We start from the raw sequence: 12643 nt of genomic DNA, 5'->3' as shown, positions 1-12643 counted from the left end.
GTCCAGAGCCCCACTGAACAAGTTCTCCGAGTGCAGAAGTGGCCCCAGGCCCAGAAGATGAGGTGCCTCCCGTCTCCCCAGCCCCAGCAAGCAAAAGCAGAATTAAAATTGCAGTTATTCACAGATTTTTTTTTTTCTCCTTTCCTTCTCTTTCCTCTAGACAAGCATTAGTATTTCCACTCACTGCCAGTAATTCAGGCAATAAATACCATTCCCTGAGCTGTGTAGAGCAGCACTGGAGTGTACGTTCATGTTTTGTGATGGAGACTGGCAATACATGAGGGCTTCGGCAGCCAGCACAGCTGTGACGGGCATCCTACGCATGGCCTTGTATGAGGGAAAAACCGGAGAACCTTCCCTACCAAAAAACCTGCTTTATCGTGCTCTTTACCTGCGCACTTCTGCCTGGCACTCCGGAGAATCATTGTTCCTTTATCAGGCCCATCTCTCATTGTATTTTACCTTCCTCAATTCGTAAGGAAATTATTATTTTAGCAGGCAAGCATTTAATTAAGTTTCACTGTATTTGCTTTGGCTCTCACAGCATGGAAAATCTCCTCCTTTTAACAACGATCCATTGAACATGGGTTCCGACAAAGCCAAACTGCCTGTAACTCAGCTTTATGCAATCCCCTCTCTACTCTCCACACAGCTCCCTTTCCCCTTCCAAACCCCAAGGCCACCTAACGTCGCCGCGGTGCTCCCGGCCTGGCCTGCCATGCCAAAAGCATCCGTAACGCCTTTCGGCGCGCAGCAGAAGCAGCAGCGCTTCTCCTCCCTGCATCGTGCCGTCTGCCCACTCCTCCCCTGCACCCCCCCGCCTGACTCACAAACTTGCCACTTCAAATTAACACCCATTAGGGCTTATTTCCATCACGCTTTTCCTACGCACCCGCAGCACAGCATTACCTGGGTTCAAAGCAGGGTTTAAGCCTTGTTTTGATGCTGAGTTTATCCCAATTTTGTTTTTCGGGGGGCTGGCCCTCACCGGAGCCGAAAGCATTGTTGTGGAGGGTGGGAGCACAGCAGGGCTGCCTCTGAGGAGCAGCTCCACTCCTGGGCTTAGTTATTTAATCCAGCAAGTCCACAGCACATCAGTCCTAAGGGGTAAAAGGCTCTTTCTCCTATGTGGTCCCAACACCCATGAGCAGCTCATGTTTGTGAAGCGACTGTGAGCTGCTTTTGAGAACTGTGCCTCCTGTGCTGGCCATTTTCTGCTTTAATTTTCTCAGTAGCGATTAGAGAGGAAAAAAAACCTGCAATGGGCTTGGTATCCTCAGCTCCCAGCCCTGCTCGGCTGGCGATCGTCAGGAGCTGGGACCTGTCAGCCAAGCACAGGTTCAGGTACCCCCAGAGACCCACAGCAGTCAGACCTGCCCTAAGGACAGCCTGGGAAATGCCATCACCACCGCCCCATGCCACGGCCACTGCCTCACTGCAGCCCCTTCCCGGCTCCAGAGGCCAAACCAGGCACCCCAGGATCCTCCAGGACCCCAGCAGCGAGCAGAGCAGTGCACAGGTCGACGCAGGACCGCACAGCCAGCCCCTCGCATCAGCACCCAGTCCATGTACTGACTCCCACCGACCTGCAATGCAGCACCCCACTTTACCTTAAAAACCCCTGAAGGACAGAGCAGGGCTTTATTTTCTCTCTTCCCTCCTCTCTTCTTGTTACTGTTTTGTTTTGCAGCAGTTGCTGCTGTTGCCATGCTATCTCCTTTTGTTGCTATGGATTAATAGTGTTTTTTACTTATTTTTATGTATGTCCTGGGAACATGATTGCTTAATTTGCCCTGCAGGTTTGTAGGCCTGACAGGCATTTCCACATCGTCCTAGCTCTCACCTTATCTTAATCCGGTTCTGGGCTGCTTGCAGGGTAAATACCTGCAGAAATGTTCACTCGGAGGCTTGGGACCGGTATTTGCCGCAGCAAGCGGCCGGGGTGTGAGCGGAGGGGACATGCTGTTCCTATGACTTGTGCTGTGCCCTCTCCACTGGAATGGGGCTGGTTTTCATCTAACCCAGAATAACAGCTCAGAAGCCACCAGTGTAGCACTCTCTCGAGCCCGGGCACAAGGATGGGCTCCAGCTGTCCTCCACGGACCCCCAGAGCCCACAGAGGACACATCTGAGGGCTTGCATAAAATATGTTTCTTTCTGTTATTATAACGGGCAGCAGGATTTTTGCCTCCAGCTTTTTCTGTCTCTGGAAAATCCTGGTCACTAGAGAAGGGCCAGCAGTCCACAGGGAGCATCCGAGCTGTGCCATGGGAGAGCCTTTTGTCTCCAGCATGTAACACGGTGATGGGAGCAAGGGTGTCGGAACAAGCATAGGAACAAAGCGTTTTCCAGTGATTTTAGGAGGTTTGTTTGCATGCTATGGAGCCAGAAGACACAGCACGGGGAGGGCTGAGTTCCTGAGGCCATTCGCTCAGACCCCAGTTCATTCATGCCCCACAAACCCCAAGGGCTGGTACATCATTGCCGCCTGCAGCAGCGTTCAGCATCGCTGCTCTAAGTACCCCTGGCCACCCCTGTAACGTTACTTGCCACCAGCCAGTCCAAAAGGAGGGCCTGCGTAAGGAAAACACGGCAAATGTGTGGTTTCGTCGTGCTATACAAATGTGAAAGCACGAGGGGGGATCAGGAGGGATCTGCTCCAGGTCTGACTCCACTGCACACCCCTTGTGGAATAGTCTACTTTATTATGTTAAGGCAGGCCTTTAATTGCTCTGCGTCTCCATCCTCCCCACATGAAATAGGGAAAACAATCCATCTTTTTGTCCCATTATTGAAATCTTCAGGGAAGTGACTTCGTCCTATTATTATTTTTGCTTTTGGCTCACCACAATGGCCACCGAGCCCTAACGCGCTAATGAATATGGATGCAGGGATCGGTCTCTTCCCTTCTGTAATTAATCTTCCCTCCATCCTACTGGGTCATCTAATGAACAATACTCAGACAAATATCCCCCCCGAGTCGTGAGCCTCGGCGGTTCCTTGGTTGCACACATCAAAGGGGAGCTGGTGACATCATGGAGATCACAGAAAACATCAAGTCTGTCTGTCTGGGGGGGAAAAAATAGCTTCTTGCAGATCCACAGCTGGTGGGGCTTTTAATTACACAACAGCCAAGGAACATTCCAACCATAACATCCTGCAGCCTCTCCACCACCAGACAACACATCTTTTATTAGTGTAGGAATGTATCTTTAATAAACTGAAGGTTTTTAACTTGTCAGAGGGTGACGGGGACTGGATCCGCTGCGGTCTTTTTTGGCCTGGCTGTTGCGTCGGCAGCAGGGCAGGTCATCCCACGGCTCCCTGGGGCCCTGCCCGTGCCAGCGCCGGGCCAGTGCGATGCTGGTTGCTCTCCGTGCACCCTCCAGCCCCGGGCACTCCGTGCTCTTACACGGGGGTGACTCACCGGACCCTCCATGGGCATCTCGCAGCATCTTCCCTGCAGTCCCACCAAAATCCATCCACGGCTCTGCAAGGAGAGGGGCTGGCAGCTGGAAGTGAGGCTAAAATCGTCACAGCAAAAAGAGCGAGTCTATTCTGCAGCCTTAACACTCTCTCCCATCCTCTGTGCCCGTGTGCTTGCACAAACTGGGCTTTGGGAGGGGTTCGTGCAAATAAGTCTGTTTTCTCCTGTTCTGAAACTATTGCTGCCACCTTCCTCACCCCTCCCTGTGTATATATATGTATAAATGTATGATCCCGTGAAATTCGTCAGGGTTTGGGGCTTTATTTGAGATTTTCCTTTACCCTACTGAAAGCAGCGCCGGAGGGAAGGTGACACTGAGCGGTTGCTCCACCAAGTAACAAATGTCCCATATCATTCCCTCTCCTTTATTTATCCTGAGCGGGCAGTAGCAAGGGAGTCTGAAAAAGAGTGCTGTGTTCCGAGGCGTGCAGCCCTGCAAATGGCTGTTGCTTTAATCAATCCTGGAGGAGCCCGTGGGGGCCGGGAGAGGTGCGATGCTGGAGATTTGTTCTATTGATTAACCCAGCGCCAGGATGGGAGGAATCAAACACTGGGAGTGGATGAAAGCCCGGGAGGTGAATAGGGCTATTGTTGGGTTTGGTTTGCAGGTTATTGGGTTTGGGGGATTTTATTTTTCTTTTCCTACCTGCAGGGCTGAGAGCAGAATAACTTTCCTAATATTCCTCCCTGCTTCCCTCTTTCAACTTCCCCAGTTAACACCACACGCCAGAGGGACCCCCCCCCCCCGCCTGCCAGCCAAAAGTAAGATTTCACATCATTGCATCTGGCAGCTCTCATTCCTCAGGCACTTTCTTTTTCCTTCCTCAAAGGAGGGAAAAAAACATCAAAGGTTTCAAAACCTGAGCACCTTCTGAGACTGCAAAATGCAGCCCCTCGTCAAGAGGGATGCTCTGAGCAGGCGAGCAGGAGGGAGGGTCGATGTGATCCGGCATAGTTTGGGGAAGAATTACATTTGTTTGACATTACATTTGCCTTAGGCCCTCGGAAGATGTTTGCAGTTTTCAATTAATCTCATTAGTTTGCAAGTAGACAGAGGGGTGGGGAAGCAGGGAGGAGAGGCGGGAAATCAAAATAATTTCATGGGGAATTCTCTTTAATGACTTTTTAAAAACATGTAATTGAAATCGGTGCTGGTGGAAAACATTTTAATAGTGCCAAAGCCGGCTGAGGGGAAGCAGCACGGGATGCTCAGAAAAGCCTGTGTATGAGGGATGTGCCAGGGCAGGGCTGAGCTGGGGGGGCTCAGGCCTGCCGTGGGGCGGCTGGCACAGGGACGGCAGCAGAAGCAGGACCCACAGCCGGGTCCCCCTGGCCTGGGCTCCGCAGGTGAGCCGCCCCAGCAGCTGCAAAGCCCCAGGAGAGCCCTACTTGCCATCATCGAGTGAGCATTTAATTTCCTTTTGCTGCTCTCCTGAGGTTGAATTTGCAAGTCTGGAAATAGTCAGCGGTTCCTGCAGCTTGCCTTTGCCTCGCTCCCCGACGACATGCCAGACCCCACCGGTGCGGGCAGCCTCTTTACCCGCTGTGGTGACACTGGGATTGCTTCAGGGGTGAGGACAGGGCACTGTCTGGACAGGCTCCAGCCCCTCCATCCCTGGAGGGATGGCCAGAGGAGGGACGGAGCCTGCCCATGAACTCAGGGCATAAAAACCTCTCTCCTCATGGTAACCACCCCCAGCATCATGCCTGTCCACCGGAGGAGACCCCAGCGTGCCTTGGGGGACACAGGGCATGCTGAGCATCCATCCCACAGTCCAAATTCACTGCATCCCAATTAACCACAGGTTCTCCGAGAGCTGTTCAGTGAGAGAGGCATCGCTTGCATGGGTTTCATGGAGGATCTGGTCGCAGAGACCCTCACCAGCCCCCAGCATGCCCAGAGCTGCCCCAAGCCCCGTGCCGATCCGGCAGAGCTATCCCTCCCCGCCGCCCCACCGGCAGAGGTGCGTGCCCTCCTCTCCAGCCTCCAGGCTGAGCACTTAATTGATCGGATTATCCCTTATTTACTAATTAGCAGCCCTGCACTCAGACGGCAGGAGCGGGGGCCAGCAGTGCTTTCCCTTTATACCAAAGCAGTTGGTGTTTGATGGCGGCAGAGGCTCCATCAGCAATTTGCTGTGATTCATTTCTGCCGTGTAAAACTGAAACTTGGCACAATACTTGCCCGGGAGCAAAGCAACGCTGCCAGGAAGAGGCAATGCCAGACTCTGCCCACCTTTTAACTTGCCTTATTTTTCTTTATTCTGCACCAGGGTTTGGTTTTTCTGTGTTTAACGAGCTCTGTAATTACTATCAGAGATAAAGTCTGCTGCCCCGCGTAAGTAGCACTAACAAGAGAAGATATAACCCAAGGGGAGGGACACGACGCCGACACCCAGAAGACCTGGCTTTTGTCCCAAAAGACTTACCCACTGTGAGGACACATCCTCTTCTCCGTCACCCACCTCTCTCCATCCTCCTCCACGCTGCTGCTCCGTGCCGGGGTCTCTCACTCTGGGTGTTCACCCATCCTCCCCCAGATCATCACTCCCTGGCTAATGCCACCAGCCATCAGGCGAGTGAATTTGTGTCCACATGCCTGGGGAGAGGCAGACTACAGGGTTAGGCCCACTGTGTGGTATTTTTATTCCCCCTAGCTCTTAATTAGTGAGAATTTGTGGACTTGGGGGGGAAAAAAGAATCACCTGACACCATCGTGTCTTCCCTTTCCTCCCCTTGTTTGCCGTTACATTCCTGCCACCCTACCAACCGCCTCCGCTGAAGGACAGAGAGGAGCCAATTATGACAGAAATATCCATCCATCCTTTGCAGCAGAACCTGTGAGGTCAGCGAGAGCGGCCCAAGGGTATAACATGCTAAAACAACAGAACCAAAGGAAAAGGCTTAAGGGTGTGTTGCCAGGCTGGATGAACCAGAGAGCCGGGGAGGAAGGACACTCGAATCCACCGACGATCCATTAGCAGGCTCCGTAAGGAGATGTGAATCTAGCTTCTGAGCCAAAGAGCACACCTTTTGACTTAATAGCAGCCAAAACCTTGCGTGCATTACTTAGAGGTGTCTCAGGGGCACACACAAACCAACGCCTTTCCCTACCAGAAGCCAGTTACACAAATGAAAAGTCTGCCGTAGGAGAACATCTCAAAATACATGCCCACAGGTCCAGGTTGCTCTGTGCCGGGGCTAAGCGTGGAGGGCGTGGGGCAGGGCTGCTGGGGCTGCGGGAAACACACGGTGCCCAGGATGGAGGACAAGCTGCTGCCGTGTGGCTTCGTGCCGGCGGTCAGACACCGGCGACATGGCCACGGTGCCGCCGGCTCCCGGCTGACCGGGGGGTGATGCCGGTTGGGCAGAGCGGGGCAGGCCCTCCACCCAGCGCTGCGTTTCTCTCTTGCCAATGGATCGATTGTGTTCAGAGAGCTCTGGGCTCTATGTAGGTCAGGCACAATCCTGGCTCCGGCACTGCCATGAGGTTATTAAAATGAACAAGGGTTCCCCTTCTCCCACCATTCAACCCCCGCCCTGATGCCCAGCCCTTGGCAGAGGGCAGCTTTGGCTCTCATCCTAGAGAAGAAGAGCATTTCTTTGAGGCTTTGGGCTTTTTTGAGCAAAGCCAGCATGTGTGCAGCTCCTGGACCAGTGCGGACACTGTGCCCTGTCAATCCCCCCAAGCATCACGCTCCCTGTTTGTCTGTGCACGAGGAGAGCTCTGCGCTGGGGGGGAATGGGCAACATGACCCAGTTCATGGTTTTTCTGTCAATACGGCTGGCACCGCTCCCTCTCGGCTGTGTGAAACGGATGGGGCTGAGCCAGCTCCCAGAGGAGGGGGATCTCTCTGCAGTGGACCCCGGGGCAGCCCCAGGGGCGGAGGGAGCTGCACGTCCCACGCGCGGTTGCTCCCCTGCTTGTCTCTCCGTGGGAGGGAGCAGATAAGAGACGTCCTAACCTTCAACTTTGGGAGCCTCTGGTATTGGCCACCCAGCTTTAATCCCCCCCACCCCAGAAGCCTTTATAACTCAAGGAGGAAACCCAAATCCTCTGGGAACTTGGGCTCCTCCTGGGCTTGCGAGCTGGAGGGAGGGGGAGGCGTGGTAAAAGAGAGAAAGGAAGCAGAGAAGAAACTTTCTTAAATAAAAAATATTCAGTAGTTTAGAGCAAACTTTGCACTAGCTGAAGATCTGACCTTGTGTTCTCTCCTAGGAATAAACATGAGAAGAAGGAGGATCCTATTATTTCGCCTGAAATTTGGAGTGGATCAAACCCCTGCCGTTCCAAGCCCCTGCACTGAATGGCTATAAATGACATGCATTTCCGGAGAATGAATTAAACAGCGAGCCTGAGTACGGACTGTATTTTGAGAGATGTTTATTTGTCCTCACTGCCTCTCTACAAAGTGTTGCACAAGGACTTACTGAATTTTAACCCCACATTGTTCCCGGGTAAACACTGCCCATTATCCAACCTGAGGGGTGCTCGCAGCCGAGATAAGCACGCGTTAGCTCGTGCTCTCCGGAGCACGCAACCTCTCAGCAGCGCTGCCGAGGCAGCCCTGAGCATCGGCGCTGCAAGCAGGCCCCGGGGCAGCCGGATCGTTCCCAATGCCTGCAGACCTCTGAGAGTTTTCTGTGCTTCTCTGCCAAAATGTTGTTTGCAAGAAGGTGGGGATGACCTTGGTGTGCACGAGGGCAGCTGAGGCAGTGATGTACGTCTCAGCTCCTGTCCTCCTCATTTTACACTATGCAAAGGGTGAGAAAACATCAATGCCGGCCAAAGAGCTGTGCTGTGACTCCCCAGCAAGTCGGGTCCCAGGCACAGCCTTGTCCCGAGGTCCTCCCACCCCAGCTCCCACCACCACATGGAGCAAGTGCTGCGGTGGGTGCGTGTGCCGCGGGCATCCCCTCGCACGCCCTTCCCGCAGGCAGCGATGGAGGACGCGAAGCACTGAGAGCTTCCTCCTCCCCAATTTACACTCTGTCACACCCAGGATCACTGACGAACAGACAAAAAAGGCTAAGGGAATTGATACCACCGCATACTTTCCGCCTCCTTTGACTGCCATGGTCTCAAAAGCCAGCACTTTTGGGCCACCGCCGGCACCCGGCGGGGGGGGGGTTAGGTCTGCACAGCCGTCAGCGTTTGGGCGAAGGCAGCCTGGGGTGCCGGAGCTCTGCAGGGAAAAAAGGGTTTGCTGTTCATGAGGGAAAGGCTGAGTAACCGGCACGAAACGCAAAGCCCGGCCCCTTGGTGTGACAGCCGCCCCTGCCTTACCGGGATCCCCCCAAAAAAGTCCCCACCTCCCTGCTTTTGGGGGTGTTTTGGGGTGTTTCTCCCACTTTGGGGGGACACAGCCACAGGATGCAAGATGCTGAACGTGATTCTCCAAAAAAGAAGGAGGATCTGTGCCTTGTAGAAACATTTCTGAACTCATGTTTGTTCCCTCTCCTGGGTCTGGGCAGAATGTCAAAGCCTGCTCTGAGCTGGAAATATTTTAAGACTAGCACTCACTGGAGACTGAAACAATGGCAATTCTTCAGCTACTGAGGCTTTTATAAAAGGGCTTTTGACATAGAGGCTGCTTAGGGTTGGGGTTTTTTTGGTAGTTGGTTTTTCTCCCGGAAAGCACGGTGTCCGTGTGTGTGTTTGCGCGCACACTTTTGCAAAAAAATCTCTCGGCTTTCAGCTGGGCCGTCCGCGTGCATGCCCACGAGGATGCCCGCAGCACTGCTAAAATGCAGCCAGCTCCGGCAAGGAGGGAGGCAGCGCCGCTCACGCAGGATGCCATGCAGCGATGCAGGAAGAAGACATTTTAGAGTAAATGTCAGCTTTTGCGTTTCTGGGTTTGGGGCTTTTTTTAAACACGTGGGTGGGACTTTTAATGCCCACATGAAGCTGAGACGGTTTCAGTCTCCAGGGCTTATCCAGAAGATTCACACAAACACTATGGAAAGTGTCTCTTTGCTTAGGAGGATGAAATTTGACACTGCAGAGGTTTTAACCCAGTATTCCAGCAAGGAGCCTCAGTGGTTGGTGTGTCATATCTGATAAAGGCTAATCAGCCCTCCTTCAGGCACCTTCAATTCTTATTTTCATCTGCCTCCCACGCATATTGCGTTGTCTATGATACGGACTCACATACAGGCAAACCAGTGCAAATCCTGCTCAGCTTTGGTCTTCCCTTGACACAAGACCAACAGGTGAGACAAAGTGTGAAGAAGTACCCGATGGACCCTACGACCTGGGCCCTTGCAAACAGCCCAGGCAGCTCCCAACCAAGCCTTCAGCACTGTCTGGAGACCAGCAGTGTCCAGCACCAGTAAGCACTGGTGCGGGGATGGGATCCCAGCGGGGAGCAGGTTTCCTGGGCAGCCCTGCTGTCGGCTGCCTGCCCCGAGCTCAGCATCCCCTGGCCCCAGCGCCTGCCCCGCTGGTGCCGCCCCACCGAGTCCCCTCTCCCTGCTAGGTGTCTGAAGCCTCCTCAACAATTATCCCAGTTGCTGTTTGTTCAGGCGATGTGGATTTAGCTCTCCAGCCTCATGTGTAGTGTGTGTATAGGGAAAGATAGATTGCCGCTACTTTCCAATATAAATCACATTCCTTACAACACTCCAAAGTAGCATTTTCAACCTCAGGGTGCTAATAGGATCCAGCAGGAGAAAGAAATGTCAGCTAAGTAGCAGACGCTGTTTGGAGAGTGCAATGGAGCTGATCCACAGCCCCGGGGCAAAAGGAGCAATCCTGGGGCAAAGGTTAAAGAGTTCAGGAGCACTTCAGCCTACTTAATTGCAACAGGCCTCTTACACAGCGAAAGATGGATGACTTAAGCCGGGCAAGGGGGGCAGAGCGGGGCCAGCAGCATCACCAGTTGGAGGCATGTGGGCGGCGGAGGGGACCACGGCAGCGCCTCGCCCCTCGCTTCTCCCCGAGGTGCTGCTGGATGGTGCGGTGGCCCACGCCGCAATGGGAGCCCCGGCCACCAGCTCTGTCCCCTCCGCTGGGAGCCCGTCCCCAGCCTCGGCCGATAAATGGGAATTTGTGCTGGCGCGAGCTGATGCCACGGAGGTTTTGCTGCAAGAGCTCAGCGCAGCACTCATCCAGGCAGCTAAATAACCGGTAGCGAAAATAACTCCAGCTGCCAGGGAAATGTTTCTTGCTCCCTTGAAAATCATAAGGAACATGTTAAGGGGAGAGAAGGGGAATTGGTTAGTGTTGCCGTTTTTGTCATTTCACAAGATTTGTTTTCTGATTTCCTTTTATTTTGAATCTTCAGAATCTGAAAATATTTTGTATCAGCCCCAAGGTGCTTCTGCTGGGAAGGTGCCTCAGATAATATTTTTAGTAGAGTTTTGACTTGTTTTCTGACAAACATCTGATAAATGTCATCAAAAGCTGTTGTTTTGCATGGAAAAGGTCTTTTGCATTATTTTTTTTTTATCTAAAGAGAAAAAAAAAATACGAATAAAAATATTTCATTCATTTCTCGCCAGTGAAGTTTATGCTGTTTCCCTGGTGATAAAAGCACAAGGCTGGATCTTGAGACATATGCATTTAATTCCCAGCTCCACCACAAACCCCCGCGATGACCTTGAACAAGCCACTTAGGCTCCAGTCTGTATAGGATGAGATTTGATTTTTTTTATCTTAAAGCTCCCGTTCAGCCTCTTCGGCTGGGATAACGTCTGAAAAAAAACCCTGCTCGTTTCATGCGGGCACCCTGTTCCCCACCCCATCGCCCACCCATCCCACGGACCCCCGCTGGAGGTGCTGTCCTGCGTGGGTGCTGCATCCCTGCACCCCGGCGTGGGCCGCGGCTCCGGGGCGCGGAGCGAGGGCCGAGGATGCCCTCTCGTGGGAAGAGCCAGGCTCAGCTGCTCTCCCGGAGCCCTGCGGGGATGCGGGCAGAGACCCCAAGGATGGCCGTGGGTACCCCTGACCCTGCAGTCCCCCTTCCCCAGGCTGGTACCCCCAGTGCCCCCGAGCCCGGAGGAATGTCCCCCAGCTTCCTCGGGATGCAGCCCTGCCGACGGGGCATCACCGAAACCTTTCCAGGGCAAAGCATCGGGCACTTTTTATTGAGGCAAGGGGAGAGGTGGGCGTCCTGCCCACCTGTAGGAGCAGGGATGGGGGCATCCCTGCTCCCAGCCCGCCCCGAGGGTCCCACGGCCCCACCAGCCCTGGGGGGCTCAGGAGAGCAGCAGGGCAGCAAGGACGTAGGGCAGCAGGAGGCAGCCGCCGGCGAGGCCAGGGGGCGGCCGGGGGGCTCTGGGGGAGCTGTTGCAGAGGTCTGTGTCACAGCAGTGGATGCGGACCCCCGGCAGCTCCTGCTGCTGGCAGTGACGGGAGGTGGCACAGCCGCTGGTCAGCAGGATGCCCAGGACCACTGCAAAGCAAGCACAGCGCGGGACGTCGGGGACAGCCGGGGTGGAGGTGATGCTCTGCCAGCCTTACGTCAGGGCCAGGCCCCGTTTGAAGGCTGCAAGGTTTGCTCTGGGGTGTGAGCATCACCGGCTTGATCAGGCACCCGCTGCGACCCCGGCCCCTCCGGGGCAGACTCACCACTCTCTGTCTTAATGCAGAACCGGTGTTTGAAGCCCTGGTGGGAGTGGGAGCAGGTGATCACCTCCGGGTTAGAGCACCCCATGTCCACGTTTTTGGTGCCAACGATGATGTTGCAGCCATAGCACTGGAGTCCGGACACTAAACAAGAAGCACAATTGGATTTTGGTTGGTTTTTTTTTCCAGGGGGAAAATACTTCAACTCCTTCCGAGCTGCTCTCTAACGACAGCTTTGCAGCGCTCTCTGCCTCGCCAGGTCGCATTAAGCACCGAGCCAGAGCCCGAAGCCGCCTGCCACTTGCTTACCCTGTGGGCCCAGAGAATATGAAAGTAACTCCCGCTAGAGGTCAGTGCGAAATCAGAGATTAGCCAGAGATTTGAGCCGGGATCAAAGAGTGGGAACAAGGCGGCTTTGAAACAGGGTTTGTAAAGAGTAGGTGAAACCTCCCAGTCACAGACCTCACCGAGCCAGGGCTCGGCCGCTCTTGGAAACAGCTTTTGCCTGTTTCACCAAATTCCTCCGCTTTCAGCCGCGCTGGTGTCGGAGTCATCCGAACCGGAGGTTCAGTTTGCTCCCTGAACGC

Source organism: Phalacrocorax aristotelis, chromosome 17 (genome assembly GCF_949628215.1).
Source record: "Phalacrocorax aristotelis chromosome 17, bGulAri2.1, whole genome shotgun sequence".
Lineage (NCBI taxonomy): Eukaryota > Metazoa > Chordata > Aves > Suliformes > Phalacrocoracidae > Phalacrocorax > Phalacrocorax aristotelis.
The sequence above is the reverse complement of the archived record's forward strand: the minus strand, read 5'-3'. Positions refer to the sequence as shown.